This window comes from Ceratotherium simum, chromosome 3, assembly GCF_057802395.1.
Source record: "Ceratotherium simum simum isolate JZ-2026a chromosome 3, ASM5780239v1, whole genome shotgun sequence".
NCBI classification, from domain to species: domain Eukaryota; kingdom Metazoa; phylum Chordata; class Mammalia; order Perissodactyla; family Rhinocerotidae; genus Ceratotherium; species Ceratotherium simum.
This window is the reverse complement of record NC_141902.1, coordinates 64472159-64498222: the sequence shown is the minus strand read 5'-3', so window position 1 is coordinate 64498222 and position 26064 is coordinate 64472159. Positions and strand designations below refer to the sequence as shown.

Genomic DNA, 26064 nt, shown 5'->3' with positions numbered 1-26064 from the left:
TGTGCAAGTCAGGGCATGAAGCCAAAAAGAATGGAAAAATCATAGGTTCTAACACTTAAGGCTGGACAACTAGGATAGTGGGGATAGGCACAAGTTTGAAGGAATTACTAAGGTGGAGCAGAGCTGACCAGGATGGCTTGTTATGGATTCATGTTTGGGTAGTTTGGGTAGTTGTGCAGAGTGCATTAAAAAGTACTGACATGGCATGGACATCTTGCATAGGAACTTACACTAGGTTCTCAAATATTTGGTGATTTGAATTACGAAAATCCATGAACCTGAGGATCAAAGAAAGCATGGTAGAAAGCAGACAAATGAGGTTACATGGGCAGAGTAAGATGAACCTAGGATAGCAGATAGACAGAGAGAGCAGTTGATTAGGAGATAAGAGACTTGGATTCTAATCAAGGTTATAATACTTATGAGCAACAAGGTACCTCCTGGTCCAAAAGGGTCAGGGCAAGAGGTCAGTCAGTAGATATATCTTCATGAACCTGGCAGTCCTCCAGACGGACCCAGGAGTTGGGTGGTTAGGACAGCAGAGGACAGAACTGTTCCCAGCCTGCCTCATTCCCTTTCTTCCTCTGGAGCAAGAAGCAGGTCATTACAACCGACAACTGTGAATGTCAGAGACCCAGAATGTATTGATTAATCAAGGCATTTGGCAAAGTTTTTCAGGAAATTCTTGTGGACAAGATGGAGAAATGCAGACCAGATGACAGTATAATTTAGGCGACTCATAGTTGGCTGAAAACCTGTTCTCAAAGAGTGCCGATGGAAGGGGGAAGGGAGGTGTCTAGTGACCTGCCAAATGGCTCTGTCACTGGTCCTAGTCTATTCCTCATTACCATGAGTGAGTTGAATACAAAGATAGAAGAAATGCTTATCAAAACTGCAGATGACACAAAGCTGTGAGAAATAACTAATACAATGAAAACAAGATTTAAGAGTTAGCAAATATCAAAATGACTTCAATGGACAGGAACGATGAGCTGGACCAATGAGATGGGATTGGATAGAGATAAATGTGAAGTCTTTCATTTAGGTTCAAAAAATCAATTACACGAATACAGGGTTGGGAAGACCTGAACTGAGAATAGCTCCCTTCAACAAAAACTGATAATTTTAGTTGATCACAGCCAAAAATAATCCAATAGTTTGACATGGCTGCAAAAAGCTAAGTAATCTTTGGTTACATCAATGGAAACATAACATCAAAATTAATTGGAAGAAACAGTCCCACTCAACTCCATCCTATTCAGACATTTGGACTGGCACAGTGCCTTGCCCATAGACAGCATTCAACAAATGAACAGACACCACATTCAAGGTCCAGATGGACCTTGAAATTAAGATGGTAAGGGATCTGGAGATTGTTCTCAGAAGAGAAGGCTGAACAAACATGGAATGTTTAACCTGGAAAAGACTAAGGAGACCCACATGAGAGTTGTTTTCAAGTATCTGAAGGAGTTTCACATTTGATTTTTTTCCAAAGGGAAAAAACAAATTAAGGGTCAATGGTCAGAAGATAAGCAGAGATAAAACTTGGCTCAAGTAGAAAATGAGAACTTCGATAATCAAAGGTAGTGGTAGTAAGCTTTTTCTCATTGAAGATTTAAAACAGCAGTGGGATGATCACCTATCATATCTTTAGTATTTCAGAATATATACCTGCATACATTGGAAGTTAGGCCTGGAGGGTCTCTCAGATTCCTTCCAGCCATAAGGCTCTAAGAGATATGGTTCTACAATACTTCTGGTCTTGTTTCTTCAGCAACGACTGAGCTTCTAATTCATTGGAGTTAGCCTGCCAACACACAAAGTTTTGTGCCAGGCAATTTTGGCTATGGATTTCAAAGCAGCAGCTAACAAAAGAACCTGGCTTGCACTCCAGGATGGCAATCCATGAAATGGTAACTTTGTGAAAGGAGGTTCAGTTTTGACTTGTTTGTTTAACTTTCCTCAATGCAAACACTAGAAAAGAAAAGAAAACTGACTGTGCCCATATGGCTTCATCATGGTGGAAGAAAATTCTGCTTGGAAATTGTGATCAAAAGTAGACTCTAACCTTGACTTTTCTGGACTATATTTTTGTGTCTTAATAAACATCAAATAAAATGTTTGGAAAGGAATACCTCTTTTAACAGGACTACATATAAGATTGACACCGTTTGGTAGCCATATTTAATACTGATGGAACCTACAGATCCCAACAGCACCTTCAGTTCTTTATTTGAAATAACACTCTGTGAATTTTCTACTAAAGGGGATTGAAAGTCCTGAAGGGCCATAGAGAGTGTGGTAACCCATCTCTAATATGGCCTCCAATAATCCCTGCCTACGGGTATTCATCCCTGTCTGTAGTTCCCTCACACAGTGAATATGGCTAATTTGCATAACCAATAAGATACTGTAGAAATGATGAGATGCAACTTCTGAGACTACGTCATAAAATACATTGGGGCTTGTGCTTTCTTGGGTCATATGGGGAAGCCAGCCGCCATACTGTAAAGCACTCAAGCAGCTCCATAGATCCACATGTGGGGAGCAACTGAGGCCTCCTACTAAGAGCCAGTCCCAGCTTACTAGTCATGTGAGTGAGCCATCTTGGAAGCAGATCTTCTAGCCCCAGTCAAGCCTTCAGATGAGAGTGGACTCAGCTAACATCTTGACTGCCACTTCATAAAAAGAGTCCCCAAGCCAGAAACATCCTGTTAAGCTGTTCTGAATTCCTAACCAACAGAAACTTTGTGGGAGAAAAAAATGTCTATTATTGTGTTTAGGTCTCTAAGTTTTGGAGTAATTTATTACACAGCAAGAGATTACTAACACAAGGGAGTTAACACAGAGCTACAATTAGTAAAACTCCGTTTTTCTTTGTAGTGCTTAAATAGTAGGGGCCTCACTAAAAGGACCAACACGGAGAAGACGAGGACATAGGAAGCCAAATAGAAGACACAGATTTGGTCTTTCCAGAACTGACTGTCCTGTGCAATGAATGATTAGATAAGCACCTCCAGCAAACTGTTCTCTGGTGACTTCCAGTCCCATCTAATTGGGTGGCAATGACCAGACACTCGCAAGGAAAAGCAACCTTGGCCTGAAACACTAAAGGTGGCTGAACTGTGCTCAAATTGGGAACATTCATCAATGTCACAAGGTAGCCCTTTTCTATTTTCACTAAAGAGACAGCCACCAGCCCAGTGAGAGAAAGGCCAGAACTCAGATACTGAAAAGTATCTGTTGACTTTAAATGGCCCAGGATAAATCAGCTCCCGTGGAGTCATGGGCATTACTGTCTGCTTGTGATGGGAGCTCAGGACCTGAGGTATCATAAAGCAAGTTACTGTTTCCACAATGCACAAATATGTCCACATGCCATCCAGCCCTGCTGGCAGGCATAATAAATTCAATGTGCAATATACTCTGAGCCATTAATTTTGGGAGAACAGGCATGATACTTAAGTGCCTTTTAATATACCATTTAATCTACTCCTGGGGTTATCTGGGGCCAATGGCATGCTTTAAAAACAAAAATAGGCAACTTTTATTTCTTCTCCTCATTGCTTATCTACCTATATATTTTTTAACGCTGGTTGGTGATTTATTTCTTCTATTAGCACAAGTCGGCTCAGAACAATTGGCCTGGCATTTCAACCCCTTAGCCATTTCCTTAGGGAATCCTCTGGGACTGTGCTTGAGAAAGAAAATCACCATGAGTATTGTGGGGCACAGAGATCAAGGGGTAGACAGGGGACAGCTCCAGAGAAACACAAAAAAGAAGCTATGGCACTTCTCATAGGAGAGACGCCAGTGTGGCCAGAGGTAGAAACCTGGAGTTGAGCCCAGAGGTCAAGAGTGCTGGTCACTCCAGGGCCACAAAAGCTATGGCTGATTATGGCAGAGGACAAGATGTAGATCTGGGGGTGTGAGACTGACTATAGAGCCTTGAAGAGGGAACATAATTCAAAAAAGAAAAAAGTGTAAAGCTTACTGGCCTAACAATACCTCCCTAAAATTTATCCACCCACCTGCCACTCTCTAGTTCAGAGTTACGCACAACAGGCTAATCTTTCACAAAACTTAAACGCTATTCTGATATGTCATTAGTTGTTATACAACTCCTTAGTTTATATATATTCACTTCCTATATATTTATATTTTGTTACACTTCAAAGATTATGGGTGATTTTTACTTTTAGGATATAAATGTGTCTTTGTGAATTTTTCGAATTAAAAAGGAATCTAAATAAATCATTCTTGTTTCAAATATTCTATTTCATGCAAGAGATATAACTTTTTGAAGAAAACCTGCAGGAGAAATATTTCAGTCCACCTGGAACCAAGCAAGGTGAGCAGACCAAAGCCCATGCCTGCCTCAGAATGGGGCGCTCTGCCGAGCACTAGCTCAGCAGCGTGTCAACTAGACAGAAAACAAGAAAAAAGGAAAAGGCTGACTACTACTCAGACTCAAAGAGAACTGATAAAGGCAAAGTTAGGAGTTCATGAGAAAGCTGTCTTAAGTATACCTTTCAGTTCCCTCAAATACAATTTTCAAATAAAACATAGGACATTAATAGCAGTATAGTTAAGGATTCGAGCAGAGAAAGCCCCATCTGGGCATCCAGCAAATCACAGAACCTGTGACCAGGCCGTCTACACTTTGTACCATTGTACATGAATAACAGAGTCAAGTTTTTTGAAGCTTCTTTAAAAAAACTCTTTGTGTAAGAGTAAACCATTAAGTCGTAGAAACCTCACAGGGTCAGAATGACTCTCTCTCAGCAACAGAAATGTCTTGAACAGTTTTTCCAATAATGTCTAAAGATGAATAGAATATTTTCATCAACGCTATTTCTCTTTTAGAAAGTTCTAGGATGTCCAGTGCTTTGAAACATGACAATTACATGATCAGTTAATTTTATTTATTTATTTTTTTTCCCCAAAGCCCCAGTAGATAGTTGTATGTCATAGCTGCACATCCTTCTAGTTGCTGTACGTGGGATGCGGCCTCAGCATGGCCGGAGAATGGTGCGTCGGTGCGTGCCCGGGATCCGAACCCAGGCCACCAGCAGCGGAGCCCGCGCACTTAACCGCTAAGCCACGGGGCCGGCCCTACATGATCAGTTAATATCTGCGTTATGCTTTATACTTCCTGAAGTGCTTTTGGCACCTTACTTTATGTGAGCTTAATAACAACCCCAAGAGGTAGGCATGGTATTTTACACGTGAGGAAATAGGTGAGTATAAGTCAACCAACGTTAACTGAGTGCCTAACAGGTATGCCGGACTCTATTAAACACTAAATACCAAACATGCTATCACAGGTAGTCCTAATAAAGTCCTATTTTTTAAGTTTATTACCCTCATTTTACAGATAAGCACACTAAAACTTAGAAAGGGAAGTCTGTTGCCTCTGATAATATTGCTATAAAAATGCTAAAATACAAACTAAGACAAAATATAAAATATAAATCTTTTGACTCCAAATCCTAGGCTCTTCCCACTATATAATAATAGATACACAAATCAAATTTCCGTGTGCATTTGTATCATAAAATCCTTGTTCAAAACTTATATGGATTTTGGCAAGTCGGATTTCTCTGAGTTTCATCATCTGTGAAAGAGAAATATTGCTAAAAATTATAACAATTTACCCATGGTCATTAAAGAATTAAACTAATGCATACATAAAAGATATTTGTTATAACAAGGTTACATTTTCACAGGATGTGTCACTTTTATTTGTTTGTTTGTTTTGCAGGGAAAGATTCACCCTGAGCTAACATCTGTTGCCAATCTTCCTCTTTTTTTTCCTCCACAAAACCCCAGTGCATGGTTGTATATCCTAATGGTAAGTCCTTCTAGTTCTTCTATGTGAGCTGCCGCCACAGCATGGCAACTGACAGACGGGTGGTATGGTTCTGCGACTGGGAAACGAACCCGGGCCACTGAAGCAGTGAGAGCACCGAACTTTAACCACTAGGCCATCAGGGCTGGCTGATAGGATGTGTCACTTTTAATAATTTATCCCAGAATGAAAAAGCCCAGAAATCCTCTGGTAAAGGATTTTGGTAATTGCTGATGTCACAGACTCCCTGAACTCATCTGTTCATTCAACACATATGTGCCAGGCACTGTAATGGTGCAGGGAATCCAATGGTGAGCAAGATGGACAAAGACCCTGCATTCGTGGGGCTCACATTCTGCGAGAAAGACAAGCCATAAACATATAACCAAATACATATTGTAGTCTCAGGTAATGGTAAGTGCAATGGAGAAAACAAGGTAGTGGAGGGGGTACAGTATGGCAGTGGAAGTAGGGTAGAGCTAGGCTGGTTAGAGAAGGATCTTTTGAGCAGAATTGTGAAAGAGGTAAAGGAGGAAGCCCTGGAAAGACCCCAGGGTCGAGTGCGCCAGGCAGATGTCACAGCAAGAGCCAAGGCCCCGAGGTGGACAGAGCTTAGCAAGACCTAAAAACAAGAAGGCCGAGGTGGCTGATGCTGAGTGAGAGGGGTAGAGAGGAGGGTAGAGCAGTACGAAGGGGCCAGATTCTAGAGACCCCTGTAGTCCACAGTAAGGAACTGGGATTTTATTTCAGGTGAGGAATCTCTACTTCCTAACCTCAGGCTAAATGTACAGGTTGGAAACGCCCACATCACAACCATCCTGAGGCCAGCTCCTTTATAGGCCAGGGTGGAATTCTACACCCCACGGGGCCTTCATCCTTATCTAAAGGATGTTCATGACTCTACACCTCACCTTTCAATGAGACAAGGTTCACAAGTGAGCCTGGAAACAGCAGCTTCTGGAGGGAAGGTCGTCAATGGCCCTAGGGTTTTTTCTTTAAGAGGCTCTTGGAATTCCCCAGAACCCTTGTTTTATCATTTTGAGCTAGAATAACAATGGTTTGTTAAAGAATGGAAGTGTGCCAAGATGGCATTTTGAAGCACTAATTTCTTGGTTGCTGCTATGGGAAGAGGTGAACACTGAGGAATTGACGTTCCGGAACCTAAAGCAGAAGTTAGCCTCTCTCCTGATCCACTTTTGTTTCACCTCCCCATTCTGCCCCAGCTCTCTTCCAATTTCTAATAAGGGTTTGTTGAGAAGGAAGCAAACATTGGGAAGCTTCCCAGCCTCCGGATGAGGCTCTCGGACTCAGAAGGCCCTCAGATGAGGTTTGATTCCTGACTCAGCCACCAATCAGGTACCAAGATCTCAGGCAAACGACTGTGGGCATCAGGTTTCCGCAAACTGAGGATTGTGATAGAATCTCCCTAATAAGATTGTTTGGGATTGGCTGAGATGGCCAGTGATGTGCTCAGCAGGGCACCTCATTCATTTCCACTCTGCATCAGCAACGCTATTCCTTTTTATTTCAGCATTTTCACTATTTACTGATACTTTAAGGCAGCTCCTATTTGCCACTGGCAAAAAATTCCCTCCAGAAATGGAAGAAATTCCATAGGAAGAAGAAATGCATAAAATTGCCTTAGAATCTGAAGTGAAGGGGAATAGAACGGGTGGAAAATATGCGAACAAACATGGTGTGCTGCCTTGGGCCTCCCTGGATGCTTAACTGGGGACATTTTCATCTATTTATTTAAGTAATCCAAAAGTAAACCACAAGAAGAAAAAAGAGAAGAGAAAAGTTCTTTCCTCGTTTCCAAACCAAACACCGAAAAATAACACTGCCATTCATACTAGGGGATTCTAATGAAGAGAGTAAAAGCCTGACCTTGTTTACAAAAGGTGGCCCAGTCCAAAAGGTCAGTGGGTCACACTGGGCGGAGCTTGACCCTTGACTCTCTGGCAGGCTCAGAGAGAGAGGAAACTGACCTCAGTGAAATGGGGCAGGCATCAACAGCCTCTGCTGCTCAAGAGAAACAGGAGGACCTACGAGAACTGTCAGGAAAAGCACAAGGAATGTGCTCCTTCCTGCTTCAATCCAGGGCCACCCTGAGGTGAAGAGGGCAATTTTGTCACGGACACCTACCACCTCCCTTTGGGTATCTACTGTGTCAAATTTCTGCCCCCTTCCTCGGTGCTCCTAATTCCTCCCCCCACCACTCAACCAAATTGGAGTTCATCTGGAACGGATTACATCCACAAATTCACTTTCCCACCGGGCCCGGTGGCATGCCGCCGGGGAGGAGAGCAGCATTTTATTACAGGCCAATTCCTCAGGTCAAAGGAATGAATCCCTAATACTGGGCAGGGGGCTGATGGCGTATGGACTGCGTGAAGGGACAGGCTGTCCTGGAGGGTTGAATGATGGCTGCTTATTAAGAGGCAGGCCTCCCCCATCCATGAAGTAGCAGGGCCAACAGGATAGCTGGTGGGGACGAAAGATGTTTCCTTCATCATGCTCTCCTTCAAACCCCACCCACTCACCCAACTGCCAACTCAGCAGATAGTCTAAGCAAACACCGTAGGCGTCTCAGTGAGCACAGCTGTAAGATGAGCCCCGTAATGCCACCTTCCAGCCAGTCTACCACCCCAAGGTCTTCTGATTTAGTCATCGTGGTGCCATAGCTGCATCAAATATGAAAGCCTTCTAGCCTGGAGAGGTAGAGGCTTCAGTGTAGGGCAGGAGGGGGGAAGCAAAGTTCTGCTTTCTCCTGGCTCTCATCACTCCCGTTCCGCAGACCTCCAGCCAGCACAGAGCCACCAAAGATGCCGTGGCCCAGAGAAGCCAGTCAGGAACTTACTAATGGCAAAAAATCAAGCCCCAAATGATCAGCAGGTGAGGCAGGTGATTTTGGTTGGCAAAGGTGAGTGCAGGAAGGGAGAGGGGGCCTCTGTGACCCTTAAATCAGGCCAGAGAAGACCGGCTTTGGAAGGAGAGCGTGCTTATTTCTCCCGACTTTACCCCTTCAACTGAGCTCTGGAGTTTTTATTTATTCAGTCAATTTAGCACGTCTCAATAACCAATTCTTGTTAATTTTGTTCCTCTTTGGAATGACCTTCATGTCAGGGAGAGATGATTGGCGGGAGAGGGGCAGAGGGAGGGACCGGGCTGCCAACATTGCACTGAGAAAGCCTTCTTTTCAATTCCCTTCCTGACCGCTTAGAATGAATTTTAACGGCCTGTGCTTTTCCTGGGACAATTTTTCTTTGAACTCCCAGACTTCCCTTCATTGCAAGTTGCCATAATATGAACCAGATTTTTTTTCTCCCTCTTGTTTGCTTAAAAGGCGTTAACTATAAATTAGAGTATCTTAAGAGCGAGGTGTCACATGCGGGGCCTCGGGCTCCTCAGCCCCGGAGCCCCACAGCTGGGAGAGGGGCCAGCCGGCTCTCGCTTTGGCAGCCAGGCTTCAAGACCCAGGCCAGGGATGATCCCGCCCTCCTTTTCAAAGCTATCCAGTTACATCAGTGTACAGAAACAGCCTTGTTAAACTTAAACATTAAGTTTTATTCTTTTTTTTTTTTTTTTAATTTCTCTCCTAGAGGAGTAAGAGAGAGAAGAGTGGTTTTAAATGTATGTTTCTTCTGAGTTATTTTCCATGCGGTTCTTTCATCCTAACAAGCATTCACCCACTGTGGGCACCACGGTTCATTTGCAACAAATATCCCATACCCCAAGGCTTGGAAGAGATGCCTAGAGTTCCTCATTTCTGGGGGCTGCCAGCTGATGGCTGTGACCACCACAGTGCATTTTTTTATTGTACCTCCATTAGATTCCCATCAGAAAACCTTCACCACTGCACACACCCACAGTCCTCCATGTCTGAATATCATGCCTTCAGGGGACAAAGCCATCAACGAGCAGACAACCATGGTTTTGGTGTAGCTCAGCTTTGTTTTTCAGGATACCCAAGTTCACAGCTGTTAATGTCAAAATTTAGGAAACATTCACTGAGTACTAACTGTTTATCAGGCATAGTACTAAGCAATTTCCCATCTGCTCATGTCACCAAATACGATTTACAATTATGATCCAACGTGTTGTTTACTCGCCATAGGTAACACCACGCTCGACGGCCCTCCACCATTGAGGCATCAGAGGACAAAGGAGACAACAGGTCAGTGTCTGAAGCCCATCTCAGGCAGAAGAGTCTGACAGCAAAACACACTGACTTGCAAGAATTCAATGCTCAGGAGTGAAGGAGTTTAGTTTTGAATTCTGAAAGGGCTTGATTTGCAAGATCACCCTGAGCACAGGGTGTGCCTGGAAGTGACAGAGAAGAGACAAGCTCTCACATGCAGCAGTGTCTTGCCACAAGGGGCTGGGGGGTGTCTTAGTCAGCTCCGGCTGCCAAAACAAAATACCACAGACTGGGTGGCTCAAACAACAGACAGTTATTTTATCACAGTTCTGGAGGTTAGAAATCCCAGATCAAGGTCCTGCAGAATCGGTTTCTAGTGAGGACTCTCTTTCTGGCTTGCAGACGCTGCTTTCTTGCTGTGTCCTCACATGGCCTTTACTCATTGTGTGTGTGGACGTGGAGAGAGAGAGAGAAAGAGAGAGAGCTCTCTGGTGTCTCTTCTTATATGGGCACTAACCTCATCATGAGGTTCCAACCTTCATGACCTCATTTAACCTAATCACCTCCCAGAGGCCCCATCTCCAAATACCATCACAATACGAGCACCATCACATTAGGGTGAGGGCTTCAACATATGAATTTTTGGGGGAGAGGGGCAAAATTCAATCTAGAGCAGAGGTAAGTGCCTTTGAGAGCTGGAAGAGGAGTGGAGACTGGGAAGGGATGAGCTGAAGTTTCAAATGTGGGACTCCCACCCAGCTCAGGGTAGAAACACTAGAGGTGAGTTTAGAAACTTCCAGAGAGAGTTGGGAACACAAAGCCAAGGGGATTTGTGTCTTCTTTCCCACATGGGAAGATGGGAGCAGGCAGACCCCCTCACAGAGTGTCCCCAGCAACACAGGGCAGCTGCAGGAGAGAAGAAACAGGGGTGTGCTGAGTCTAGGCAGAGAGAGGAGCTGAGATAGTGGCCCCAAGGCCAGCACATAGCTGCATGAGGTGTCGAGGCAGAGGATGGACAGCCCAGAGCTGGGAGCCCAATGGACATGCAGGGGGCCTGGGAGCATCAGCGCCACACAGCGTGGGGGCCAAAATGCAGCTAAGCTAGTGAGGAGGGGCGTGAGGCAGGACTGGAATCCACCAGCCCTCAACTGTGCTGCCAACAGCCTGCGAGTTACGTCTGCTGCCCTTGGAGCAGATGCAGCAAGGACGGAGGGGACACCCAAAGACCAGGCAAAATGAACTGCAGAAAAACCAGTCAGGGAGCCAGTAGGGAAGGACAACATGGGCCAAACCCTCTGCCCCCAGCACCATGGTGCTATGTGCACTTCCATCTTCACCTTGACTCTCCCCAGGAGAACAGATGGAGAAAGGGGAAGAGAGGGACCCTTGAGAAGGAGGAAGGAACTCTGAGAGATCGAGAATTTTCCCAGAGACCGAGTTAGTCCAGAAGAGACTTCTAAACCAGAAATGACTAGCTCTAACCAACCAGATTAAATACCACTTCTCCCCCAGCCCCAGCACTTCTGTCTACCCAGTGCCAAAGTGGCTTTGTGAACAATTTGAGCTCAGTTATGAACAAAAGCACGTCTCCACAGACTCCTATTTGTGGCTGTTTAATTTATACTTGTTACACTATCTTGGTGCTATAAGATGTACTATTTCCATTCTGCAGATGAGAAAATGGAAGCTCAGAGAGTGGAAGCAACTTGTCTACGGGCACACAACTTGTCAGAGATGGAAGCTGACTGTGAACTGGAATCTTCTGAGCCTAAGTTCAGTCTGTTCCCTGTCCCACCCTCCTCCAACCCCCTCTGAGCACAGCTCTCCTGGGTGAAAATAGGGCAAGAAAAGAGATCTGGCTGTCTGTGTTACTTCCGCCCTGGTCCACATTCACAGGGCACCAACAGGGTGTGTCTACAGCTTTTTTCCAAGCGTAAGTTTCCTCCAGGCAGCAATGTCAACCAGTCAGCAGAACATATGAGGCCACATGGACACACAACTACCGAGTCACTAACTTGAATGACGTGACCTGACCTGGTTTAGAGAGAGAAGCAACAGGTCTGCCAACCCCCTCAAGTTTTCAAGCACATACCATTGGACTGATATATTTGTCCAACACCAAAACCTTCCTTCCTTTGTCCCTTCTTTTGGTTTCAGATTTGGACCTCACACTTCCTTTACGGCCATCCGTGTCCACCCTGGACAGTCACTCCACATCAGAGCCCTGATCCACCTCTTTGCATTGTAACGTTGCTTTAACATGGGGAGTAGTTTCTTGTTCTACTTTTAAAACTAAGTGGTTTTTTCCTAAGTGTCTACAAATCCTATTAGGTATCTGTAGTGAAAGCTACCCAAAGAACTAGGCATTGACTTTGGCCAGCAAATCTTACAGATGTCGGCTGGTGTTAAAATGACCTACTTTTCATTCTCTAGTAGTTTGGGGTCCAAATTTTTGTTGCAAATCAATTTCCTCCTAATGAAGTCTACTTATTTCTAAATGCTGTTTTAACTTGAACCTGGTAATGAGTTTAGTGTAAAATTTTACAGCTTTTCCTCCCAACACTTTTTACAATTCAAGTTAAACTCATTATCAAATGTCTGTATAGAATGGGAACAACTGATAAACATCACTGACTTTTGTGACTTTAATGAATTTGGAGTAATGACAATAATAATAGCTAATTTTTTTGAACACTTACAGTGTAGCAGGTACTGTGCTAGGTGGTTTACACGGAATTATCTCACTCAATCCTCACAATGACTCTAGGAAGTGGGTTTTATTATTACTTCTATTACTCTGAGGCACAGAGAGGCTAATTAACCTGCCCAAGGCCACACAGTAGTAGGTGATAGAACATAAACTAGAACCCATTCTCTCTAACTCCAAAGCCCATGTTCTTCACCACTCTACCATACTGCCACATAGAAATGGTGTCCAATATACCCCCAGATAATTTGGTCAGTCAGTAGAATAAGAGTTTGACACTAGTGGTGTTGAATAATAAAATATGTGTTTGCGTCTACAAGAATAAATTAAAAACCAATCACCCAGTTACTCACTCAATCCAACACATAAGCCTTCTACATCTGACTAGCAAAGTCACGGCTTGGCAACTGAGTCTCCTTGTGATGACCATCTCAGAGTATGTGACCAATGTGAACAGGCTCCCCTGGGTTCTCTGGGCAGTGCTGAGGCTGCCCATTGGTCAGGCAGGCACACCCTTAAGACCGATCTGTCTGTTTCTGGGTCTGCCTGCTGTGGTTGGCGCAGCAGGGACCTGGGATTTCAAGGAGAATGAACAGAAGGCGAGGGGATTTCTATGTAATCATCAAATGTGTTTACAACCAGTCCCCAGTTTTCACCACCTCTCCTTTAACCAATCCATTTACCCAGCCACACCTGAAAGCCACCCATATTTAACTTTTCACCACCTTGATGCAAGAATTTGTCAGTTTCTACCAGGCGGTTAACATTACCAGTCAACCGTTTCCTGATTGATGTATGAGTGCCATCTAGGTGTGAGTGAAGGTAACTACAGGCCACAGTGGGCAAACGTGTCACCACACGGTCTTTCCCACATCTTTTTAGAAGTCCATGCAGAGAAAGCAGGAGGGATTGCATTAAAATCCTCATTACATGACTCTATACTGGGCAATATATCTACCAAATCATGCAAATATGGGTTCTGCTTTTGAAGACTTGGTTGTGTAAGAATGGAAAAAGAAGTTAATCTAATTTCTATTACCTCAAGATCATATGCACTGAAATCACTAAATGCCCCAGAATGTTAAGGGAGTTAGGATTGAGATAAAGACATGTTGTTTCCCAAACAGTCTCTGCCACTGAATTTCTGGTTAAACTTGAGCAAACGATACCTCTCGGGGCCTCAGTCCTCTCAACAGTGTCTTTTCAATATCCTCCATAAGGATGTTGAACAGTGTGAGATGAGCCATTCTTACAGGCCCATTTCTAGGATACAACACAATACTTCCACATGACAGCTTTGAATGGCTACTATTTTGTTTTAAGCTGGCAGAACAAATGAATAAATTATCTCGAGGCCCTTTGGAGGTACTAAGACAGGCGCTAAGTACATGCACATTGCCCCCTCTCCCCTGTTTCCTAACTAACAGAACCCTGACAATGTTTGTGTTGGCAACGTCCCCATAAGACCAGACCCACATGTGGCTAATGGGATGTAACCAGAAGTCAACTAAGTGGAGCTGCTGAGAAAGCTACTGTTGGAGGAAAAGTCATAGACGTGGTTGACAAGTACCCTTAGCCCTTCTTCCTGCCTTGGAACATGGACTCAGTGGAACAGAGAGCCAACCTGTGCTCATGAGAACATGCAGTCACATGCTAAGGAGAGGAGAACAAGACACCAGAAAGAGCCTGGGTCCTTGACAAATTGCAAGAGCGCCTTTATTAGCCTAGGGCTTCTTCCTCTGGAGTTATTGTTTCATGGGAAAAACAGACCTTCATTTGCTTAAACCACTATTGTTGGCTTTCTGTTACAAGCAGAAAGTCATGCCTAACTCACACAACAACTCAGGTTTTGTCATTCATTTTCCTATTCAATGAATACTAGAGTATGTGCGTAACTATGGGCCAGTAACTGTGCCAGATACTAAAAGGTTCCCACCTCGAGGCACTTGTGATTGGTGAGATGAGTTCTATGGCAGTGTAATTCATCAGAAAGCACCAGAGGGAAGAGCGGTGGTTACAGAAGTCTCCCCAAGGTGACTCCTTAGTTGTGTATTCAAGAATTAGCCTGGTAAATTACTAGAAATTAACCTGGTAAAGAAGGGGAAAGAGGGCCATAGCAGACACTGTTGTTTGCCAAACCAGTGGGCATCTTCTCTTCCTCCATGCTGACAGTGCCTTGGTTTTCATTCCAGTGTCCTTACTTCCCTCCCTCCCTCCCTCTCCCTTGTGATTTTCTTAAATCCCTTTGCCAGTGATTGGTTTAGGAAGGGGCATGAGATTCAGTTTTGACTAATGAGACAGGAGGCAAATTCTGCTATGAGGGTGTCTAGAAAAGCTTTCTTCACTCTAAAAAAGAACATACAAGAAAGAATGGGCTCTTCTTTGTTTTGCTGGACCTCATGTCTGCCTGAGATGCTTAGACTCATGGAAGAGATCCTGAAAACGAGGGAAGTAAGCCTGAGGAGACAAAGCAGAGTTCAGCAAAGTGGAAAGATGAAGGGAACCTTGTCCTCAACGGCACCACTGAATTGCTACATTAATCAACTCTAGAACCACCAGGCACCCGGGGTTGTGTTATGTGAGTTAATAAGTCCTCTTAGTGTTTAAGTCTTTTGGATTGGATTTTCTGTTACCTGTAGCAAAAAGGATCCAGCAACAGAGGCATTCTAGGCAGAGGCAGCAGCATATACTAAAGATCTGAGAGATCTGACAGAAGATGACCTGTTTTAAGAGCTAGAGGTATTAAAGACCAATGTCTAAGGTGAAAAAGCAGGGTGGTGAAATGATACTGCAAAATTAAGCAGAGATCTAAAGACCATGGAGGAACTAACGGAAGTTTTCCAGCAGGGGAGTGATACATTTAGATTCAAATTTTGGAAGGTGACACTGGCAATTCTGTATAAGGAGGGGCAACACTAGAGACAGGAAGACCATTAAAATGGTTGCTTTACTTATCTACGCCAGCTATAATGAAGGCTTCAAGAAAGGAAGTAATAGTAAGAAGGAAGATGAAGACCAAAATACAGAAATCTACTAAGGAGGTAGTTTTGTTGGGACCTCATCACCACGAGATGTGGTGGCGGAAGGAAAGAACTGAGAGTGACGTGCATATTTCTAGCCTAGGAAACTAGTGGGGTGTTGTTCATGGGGACACAGGAGAAAGTAACTGTGATAGTAGGGTTATCCTCTCTGGGGAAATTGGGGGGAATGCTAAGACTACATTCCATTTTAATGATCCTGAGGTTTGGGGTCCCTGTTGGACGTCCAGGTGGGGCTCCAGCACGCAGTTGCTAAAGGGAGTAAAGTATGGAGTGGTCCGCGTGATCAAGCTCAGCAAAACATCCCTACACTTAACGCTTTGAGGTACGAGGGAAGCACAGTGTCATAAGGAGCCCGGGCACTGGCGTGGATAACATTTGACATTTGAATCCTAAAACCTTGAAAAGAACTTTCTGAGGCTTTAACCAGGAAGCTAAATCATCACTTCCTCCTAGTCAGCCAAAACAAGGATCCCGACCCATCTTTTGACCTTTACACTTGGATATCCAGCTGCCTACTTGATATCACCATTGGAAAGACTGGGAGGATCATCTGAAAAACGGAGAACCTCCTGCTGATCAAGCTGATGGGGATCAGACCGTGAATTCTGGGGGTGCTGTTGTAAATGTGACACCCCTGTGCTATGTGGTTGTGCGGTCAGGGTATATCCAGGTAACACCTGGTGAAGAATGAGCAGACCGTACGATGCCAGTAGCTCCAGATGAACAGTGTTGCTTTCTATGGTAATCTCATGGCTGGCTGCATAACAGATTGATTTGTTCATCTGAGCAAATACCTTTTGAGTAAGTGCTATGTGCTGGCTCACTGTGCTAGTCAGTGGATGATCAAAGATGGGTAAAACAAGGTTGGTCACTGGTTCAAGGTGTTTCTGGGCGTCCATGGGGAGGCAGACATGTAAATCAGAAAGGGCAATAAGGAATTATGGGTGTCTTGAATGAAGTCTATTTGGGGCACAACAGGAAGAGGCATCCACCCTCCCCTGGGACCAAGAGTAACAGCGTTTCAGAGGAAATAACACCTAAGCTGAGTCTTGCTATTTGCCATTTGTACAGAGAAGAAGAAACATTCCAGGCAGAAGAAGGAGGGGCAAAGCCCAGAGGCATAAAACAGAAGCATGGCCTATTCAGAGAGCTGCACCCAGTTTGGTGTGGTTGGAGTATAAGCTTTAAGGATGGAGAGGTAGGCAGGGTTAGAGCATGGTGTGTACCGAATGCCATGCTAAGGAGTTTGGATTTTCTGTGGACAATGGGGATAGGCATAGTGGGCACAGAAGCAAGGAGTAATTTACTCTGATTTATATTTTAAAATCTCCCTGGCAGCAAAGTAAAAGCTTAACTGAAAAACAAAACAAACAAAAAAAAAATAGGCAAGAAGACTGGGTAGGAGACCTCTGCAATGGTGCAAAGAACAAATGACTTAAGACTTGAAATGAAGCAATGGCTTCAAGAGGGCAACAAAGGGGCAGACACAGGAGACTTCAAGGATGCAGAATGGACAGAACTGGCTCACCACCAGACGAGAGGGGGCAAGAATGAGGAAGACATCTAGCTGGTCTGGCTTGGGAGACAAGTAGAACAGAGATGCCTCTTGCCAAAATCAAAAACATAAGAGGATGAGCAATGTGGGAGAGAAAAATAGAGTTCAGATTTGATCATGTTGAGCATTTCCAAGTGGAAATACATAGTAGTGAACAGACATGCATCTGGAGCTCAGGAGAGAGGCCTGGTTACAGAGGACACATTGACTCTCTTGGTAAATTTCTGTCTTCTGACCAAGAATTAAACTGATAAACGACTAGACAAATTAGGAACATCACTTGTGGCCACAGAAGAGATGGTATCAGTCTAGACACTTCAGACTGATTCAGTGCTTTAAACTCTCCGTTGAATTCTTTGGAATGACTGATTCCCAATATCTCAGACGGAAAGGGAGCCAGAGGTGATCTTGTCCAAACCTGCACTCAGTTTAAACCTCTCTTCTCCAGCACCAGTTCATCAGGTTGTCCACACTTTTCCCGCACACCTCTCTGTGCCTGTCTGCCAACCATCCCCCTCTCATCACACGCTTACTAGGCATTCACACTATTTTTAATAGGGTAGGTATTACCACATGAAATGGGCCACTCCATTGTTAGAAAGTTCTATTTCTTAGGAACTTTTTAAAAATGTTGACAAAAGGTCTATTATCTCAGCAAGTACCACTTCCGACTTGGATAATCATAGGAGAGACAGATTTTCAATTGAGAAAAAGCATCTCATCTTCAAGTAACCCATATGGGTTACAGAAGGGATGTGCAGTAGTTTTTACTTCTAGGATTTGCCTCAGGCTCTTTCTTCTAAAAAATAAAACAAAATAGAAGCATTCGAAGAGCATTTGCTATGCAGCTTTCGTTTTGAAATTACATTTGTCCACTGTGTTTTAATTCAATACAGAGCTTAATTAGTTGAAGCAATGCTTGCTGCAGAAGGGAATGGGATAGGATATAGCTTTGAACACGGCGCCTTTTATGCTTTTCAAAAGCACAGAATAGAGAATTTTTTGTAAGTGATCTTGGATACCGCAGTTCTGCAAATGCCCAGCAGGGGGCCCTGGAAGTGTCAATGCATAGTTTTCCGGGTTTCGGGTTTTTTTGCCTCTGAACTGAACAAGCATTTTCAAAGGACTGTTTCAGTGTTTCCTCTGCAAAATTTAACATTCTCCCTCCTCACCCCAAATTCCAAGATACCTTGTGGCTTCCAAGCAACATCAAGAGAAGTGTTTCCATAGAGAAAGAGAAGGATCTATTTTTCTCTTAATTACAGGTGGAACCCCAGTTGAGCAGAGCCAAGCCAAGTAAAGAGACTTCCAGGCAGAGGACAGCTTCGTCCTTTGGACACAAACAGTATTTATGAGCAGTCAGAAAAGCCCAGGGAGGCCAGGCAAAGAGGGGGGAAATACACAACAGGTGTCAGAGCCCAGTCCAATCTCCCCCAAAAGAAATGCTGTGAATGCAAAAAGGAAAACAGGGCAAATCTTTCAGTCTTTTCTCATCTCCAGTTTTGTATTTTGAAGGATTACCAACCTAAAGAAAATACTGTGAGAATAGCTCGATAAACATCCACATACCCTTCATCAAGGGCTTTCATCAAGGAGAAATCACCCTTCTAATTCAGATTTGCCCCATTTATTGCCCCCATTACTCCACTTCCATTTATTTTAATTTTGGCCTATTTAGTCTATCACCAACCCTGAATTAAACAATAATTTATGCTCCTTTCCTTAGGAGCTGCTTTTAAGAAGGACATGTAATTTCAATACTAAACACTAGATGTCACTATTAACCAGTTCTACAAAACCGCCCTTGGTAAGGAATTGGAAAAAGTCTTCACCAAGAAGTATTCAAGTCACATGTACTTGATATTGTACTACATAATCGATAAAAGCTGGAAAGTAGCAATAAGACAGAGACCTCCATTTACAAAATACTGCATGTTCTCTAGCCTCACTCAGAGCGTCACCAACTAATTGCCTGGCAATTGCCAGGCAGAAACTCAAGGGAGGTTTCAGAAGCGTTGAACTGTTTCTCCAAATTGTTTTTTTTTCTGTTGTGCTAAGAGATGCAATCACCAACCACCCTGAGCCAGACTGAGCCCCACCACAAGAGCAGCGCCTGTGCAGATGAGCCGAGGGATGACCTAAAGTTGCCCTTTGCTTCATTTTAATACTAAAATCTCTGCCCCAGGAGGAGCCTAAGTCTTATCATCAAAACATGTGATGTACAGGGAAGCATATTTTCCAGCTGTGCCTGCGCAAGTGAATACCCACCTTTCCCTTTTGAATGTTCATTCCCCATCTGAAATAAAAGGCCTCTGCTCTGGGAAATAATGCCCCGTGGGCTCCTTATTTGCTGCAAATAAACTTTACTTTGTGTGACAACTACTTCTGGTGAAGGCTCTGATTTCAGCTCACCAAGAAGCAGACTCACTTTGGTTTGGTAACAAGAGGGGCTCAAATCTATCCAAAAAAAGGATATTTTTCCCCAAGTGAGAAATTATAGCAAGAACATATTCAAAGGATACAAAGATCTTTCATCCAGGAAAAACCCACCACAGCTCTCACAAGGGACACAAACATACTTTAAGGTTTTGTTTTGTCAAGCACAGTTTTAAGAAAACAAGGCTAGGGCCGGCCCCGTGGCTTAGCGGTTAAGTGCGTGCGCTCCGATGCAGGCGGCCCGGGTTCGGATCCCGGGCGCGCACCGACGCACTGCTTCTCCGGCCATGCTGAGGCCGCGTCCCACATACAGCAACTAGAAGAATGTGTAACTATGACATACAACTATCGCCTGGGGCTTTAGGGGAAAAATAAATAAATAAAAAATTAAAAAAAAAAAAAAAGAAAACAAGGCTAGTATTTGGAAACCAAATATTTGAATCCAAGATCTTCTTACATATATGATTGTATTCAGTCCCTTTAAATGATAGTCATGCCATTACTGATCTTCCTTGCTTAGTCCTTTTGGGTGAGTTTGGAGGTAGAGCATAAAAGAATCTTTTCTCCCAGCACTCTCTCAAGATTTGGTTAGGAGACGAGGTCCATAATATCCTTAAATGCTACAATTACTAGCATTTTGCTGAGAATTGTGAAAATAAAACACGACGAAAATAAGTAGGGAAAAGAGTAAATTTCAAACCATCAGGAGATGAGTTGACAAACTTTCAGAAATTGATAGGCTCCGTATAAAACAGAACTTGTGGAAGATAGCGCCTAGTTACTGAATGACAGAAGACGGCACCTCAAGAGCTGTGCCGCTCATAGGAGTTGCGACTCTTTTTTCCTGTCAAATCCAGTTTGTTCTAAAAGCAAATAGCTGCTAGAACTTTTTATTCTGTATTTTTCAATAAATCTTCTAATTCCTTGTTTTTTTATTTTTTTGCTTTCCCCCAACCGTCCATGCATGAGATCTTGATCTGGCCTGGCCTACCGTGCTTTTGTTATCTAGAGTACTTTTCATGATTGTAACTTCTGCTATTCCAGTCCTAAAAGACATGGAATATTCATTTTTCAATCAAGTAAAAATACATTGTAAATATGAAGTCTTGCTAAGGCCTCCTAAACTCAGATGGCTTTTCCAAATGATAAACAAAGAAAGGTTTCCATTCGAAGTCTGTGAGTGTGTTAGCTCCAAGCAGAGGGCAAGCTTCCTTTCATAACTTTACACCAATATGTTTTATTTCTCTTTCAAAATGTATGTTCTGGTATTTGTGTATGAATAGACATACAGACTAATGGAACAGAATAGAAAGCTCAAAATACACACATACATACAGTAACAAAATACACACATACATACAGTAACAAAATACACACATACATACAGTAACAAAATACACACATACATACAGTAACAAAATACACACATACATACAGTAACAAAATACACACATACAGTAACAAAATACACACATACATACAGTAACAAAATACACACATACATACAGTAACAAAGAGGGAGCCCCAAAACAGTGGGGGAAAGATTTATTCAATTATGGTAAAGTCACAACTGGGTAGCCATCTGAAAAAAAGTAAAATTGAATTCATACTTCACACAATACACCCAGGTAAATTCCAAACGGATTAATATAAAATGTAAAAACATAAAAGCATAGAGCCATAAATTACTGAAACAAGACATGGGAGAATTGTTTTTTAACTTCAAAGTGTAGAAGGTCTTTCTATGACACAAAATCTAGAATCGTAAAAGAGAAAATTGCTAAATTCACCACTTTAAAAATTTAAAACGTCTGCATGGCAAAAAATAAACACAACCCCATGAGCAAAGGCATAAGTCAAACGGCTACCAGAAAAAAAAAAAAGCCTGCAATCTATATCATAAAAAAAATCTCTTTCATGTATGAAAAACTCCTACAAATTAAGAAAAAGATCAACAACTCAATAGAAAAACAGATCATAGAAAAGGAATGTAAATGTGGTACAGGGGTCAGGAGGCCACTGTGAGGGCTGGGACTACAGTAGGCAGGTGAGGTCCCTAAGGCACAAAATTTAAGGACACCCTGAATTTAAGGGACCTCACTCATGCTACTCCAGGCCATGAATGGTTCTTAAACATATGAAAAGATGCTCAACCTCACTCCAGTGCAAATGAAAACTACCCGAAGTACCATTTTTCACTTATCAGATTGGCAAAAATCCAAATGCTGGACAACACACCACCCTCAGACATTGCTGGTGGGAGTGTTGGTTGTTTCAACCACCCTGGAGAGCAATTTGACACCCACTAGGCATTAAAATCACAAAGACATATGGACTTTTGACTCATTTCTAAGACTTTATCCTACAGATACTTGCAAACATGTAAAATGACCCATGCACAAGCGAACTTATAGCAGCATTGCTGGTAATGACAAAAGACTGGATACAATGTAAATGTGCATCACAGTTAAATAAATTATGGCTAATTCAGCGCAGGACTACATAGAAGTCATATGCAACTGTCAAATGAAGGAGGACGTTCTTTAGATATTGCAATAGAAAGTCCTCCAAGGGATGTTAAGTTAAAAAAGCAAGGTCCAGAGCCATGTGTGTGACATGCTACCATATGTGTCGAAAAGAAGGGAAAAATAACATAACGTGAATGGGCTTGTAGGTTCATAAAAATATGTGCCTTAAAAAAGAAACTATCAAAGGGTGGTTATTTCCTACTGGGGAACGGGAAACTGAGTGGATCGGGGACAGGGGATCATACTTTTTGATGTTTGAGTCACATAAATATATTATCTATTAAAAATACAAAATAAAAAATGTAAGTGTTTTCATCTGGCACTTGTGTCCTCAAATATCTATTTCTACCTAGATGCACAACACCTCAGGGTATTTTCCTAAGACTTTTCCTATCCCACTAGCAGTGCTACCCACTACTCGGTTTGACCTGACTTGTGGCAGAAAGTTGAACGAGATGCCCAGACGTGGTGTTAGGATGATGGGCTTTCCCTTCACATCTTCCCTTCACGGACCTTCAGGCACTACTGGAGTCACCGTCAGGCTAAGCAGCCCACATTTTTTTCTCTTTTTAAAGTCTGATCCTATGTCAATATCACCAGTTAAGAACAGGAGCTGACTCAGCAAGAATGAACACAGGGATCAAAGAGAAAGAGGGTGACTGCTCCCCCTAGCCTTGTTAGTCTGAATAGAGACTGCCTGGGGTTTCCATAAGCAGCACAGTTTTCTGCATCCCTAAAATTTTATCACAGGCCTTGCAGAACAGGACCTGCAGAGTCGAGCTTGTATACAATGAGCGTTGAGTAACTGCAGCGTTTATACCTTAACAGATCATACTCAGGCGGTGCTTATGGTCCGTGCTTGGTTTAGGAGCAGGGATGCGGGTGGATGGGACTATTTGTCTGGCCTGGGGGACTTCATTGAATCTTCCTCTCATTTCTCAGTTACAAGTGCCAGTCACCATCCCTGACAATTTAGATAGAGCACTTCTTTAAGTTCCCTTTGGGGGAATGTTCCCATTACTTCAGAAAGCTAGGGGGAAGGGCCCCTAAATTTCTCTCTCTTCTGGTACTCTGGGATAGGAGGGGCCACAGGAGGGGCAGGTGGGAAGCTCTGGACATCCTGCCCCAATCTTACCTGAGCAGCCCCTCTATTATCTGTTTTAGTACTGGAGATAATAGAGGGGTGACCCCAAAACCCATTCTCTACCCATTATATCACCCAGTTTCCAGGGCAGTCTTTCTGGGCCTAGAGAATGACTTAACGGAGGGCTTTCTGTTGCTAAAGCCAGCGTGTGTTCAGGAAGTTGTGTGGGCACACTGGCGAACTAAGAATGGCACCATCAGGTGGACACCAGATTAACCCAAGGGCAGAGAGCAGGGAGAAGGCATAAAATGATCATCTCCCTATCTACCACCTTCTGAGCACTGCATATGTCCTGGGTCCTGGGCTGGAGACTTGGTATATGCTTTCTCCAACCCCCAGGACTTGCATGGTCAGTAAGTGTTATCTTGACCCCTGCCCTCCTCAGAGACCTTCCCCTGACACTCCGTCTAATAGCTGCCTGTCCATCACTATTCACTATTTCAGTTCCCCAGTAACTTCAAAGTGCTCATCAAAATTTATCATTCTTTTGCTTGTTAACTGACTTTCTCTTTAGCACTTTCTCCATTAGGTTTTAAGCTCAATGTGGGTAGGAACCATGTTCATCTTTTCCATTGTTTCATCTCCAATGCCTAGTCCAGCGTATTGCAGTGAGGAATTAAGATTATTTGTTGAATTAATTGATAATTATGTGTATTGCCTGGGCTGCTAATTAATAAATTAATAATTAATAAGTATGCATTAATTAAGAAATCTAAATAGAGTTTTTATGATAGGTAGTGGTCTCAATGTTTGAAAATGAGAAAAATCACAGGTAATGGAAAAGAAGTACATTTAATCAGGTAAATTTCATCAGGTTTACTTTAGGCTTCAGTTTAAGATTTCAAGAGTTTCTAACTTGTTCTTTTGTTCATTCATTTATACATTTATTTTAAAACATTTATTGAATAATCTTAATATAGTAAGCACTGAGGATACACATATGTATAACATTCATTCTCTCTCCTTTAGGAGCTCAGACACATGTCCAAATAACTCCAACATAATATGATAAGCATTTTAATAGTCACAAGCAGAAAGTACTTTTGGAACACAGTTTGCTTGGGGTGGGAATATGAGAGGGAGTCCACAAAGTATCACGTAAGCTCAGAATTCAAGCAAAGTAAAAGCTCTCCACCCTCTTTCAAGGCTGAATCATGCACATGTCTGGAAGAGGGGAGAACACTTTACCCAATGCATGTATTCTCTTGGTTTCATTCAAGTAACAACAGAACTCCAAGCAAAGTCCACAAAATAAAGCCAGTAACCAAAAGGAAAAAAAAAGCAACTTAGGGCAAATGGGCAGAGAAATGAGCAGAGTCTACTTGTTTGGCTCAGGAAAGCACAATAGCGGTTTATAAAGGAAAAGAAGGGAAATTTGGCGCCTGAACACACACGAGCGCACACAGATGCACACACCCATTATGTCATCCTTCTCAGGCAGGGCAACACACTGGTCCAGAGCTTATCTCTGAACATTTGGAAACAGTTACCTTGCTGTAATTTATTGAATAATATGAAACTGTCTGCCGATGTGGTCTGATAGAAACTGAGCAGTGTCCCAGCTGGGGGAGGAGGTGTGAGAGCCCCTGCTGAGTGCGGGCGGATGGTGGGCCGCTGGACACGCTCTGCACAGAAGGCGATGACCCACTAGGGATGAGAGGGGGAAGGCTGGTGGGCAGAAGGGGGTTCTTTCCCCTCAGACGGCACCATGAGAGCATGCACCCTCACACTTGCTTAGGTTCTTCTATCATATGCTCTGAAGGGACTCAAGAAATTCAGAGTGAGTAAAATTGAAAAAAAAGATGAGGAGACAGGAGCTTGGGGAGGTGCCAAGAATTCTCCCAGACCTTCAAGGCCTTGGGTTCTGGGGATTTGGCCAAGGGGGCTTTGTGTCCTCCTTTTATCTGCACTCAACTGCCCATCCCAGCCAACAATGAGAAAACTCTGTGCTGGATTCAAGACTAACTTCATTTGCTGAAATCCAACAAATTGAGTCATCAAGTACCTTAATTCATTTACACAAGTTTTTAAGCACCTATTCAAATGGTAGGCATTTTGTTAAAGCAAAGTGCCTGGAATTACTCCCAGTGTGGCTGGGTGGTGGGCGGGGGGGACGGGAACATAGTTATAAGAAGCAGGAACAGAAGAATAGAACAGTACTCAAGGGATAAGTCAGTGGCTTTTAAGCAGAGTCCACTGGGTGGATCAAGAGTGGACACAGAACAGCACTCCAGGCTGATAGGACAGCGTGTACATCCTCATGGAGGGACAACCCTACAGGCCTGCTGGGTCAGGGAGGAACATGTCCCAGCCTGGCCAGCACTGGGGGCCCAGGGAGGCCTGGCAGAAGACAGATGATGAAGGCAATGGGGATCCATAGAATTTATTCCATAGGCAATGGGGATCCACAGACCGACTTTAAGCAAAACAGAGGTGTGTCCTGATGTGTGTTTTGAAAAGACACTCTGTTTTGGAAAGAATCAGTGAGAAAAATAAACTCAGAATAGGGGAGAGACCCAAAGCACATGGGTTTCTTCCCATCACATATAATCTATTCTTTCTGTTCCAGTTAATAGTACATCCTAAATAGCCAATATTAATGGTCAACTCCTATGTAGCATTTAGTTTGTCCAACTCATTTCATCTTCACAATAGTTCCCT

At 43.3% G+C, this 26064-nt stretch overlaps 1 protein-coding gene across 2 annotated transcripts in view; it reads right to left on the bottom strand.

The window, feature by feature from the left end:
* THSD4 (thrombospondin type 1 domain containing 4) overlaps positions 1-26064 on the bottom strand; it is a 557961-nt gene that overhangs the window by 269639 nt on the left and 262258 nt on the right. The gene's annotated exons all lie outside the window — the stretch shown is intronic.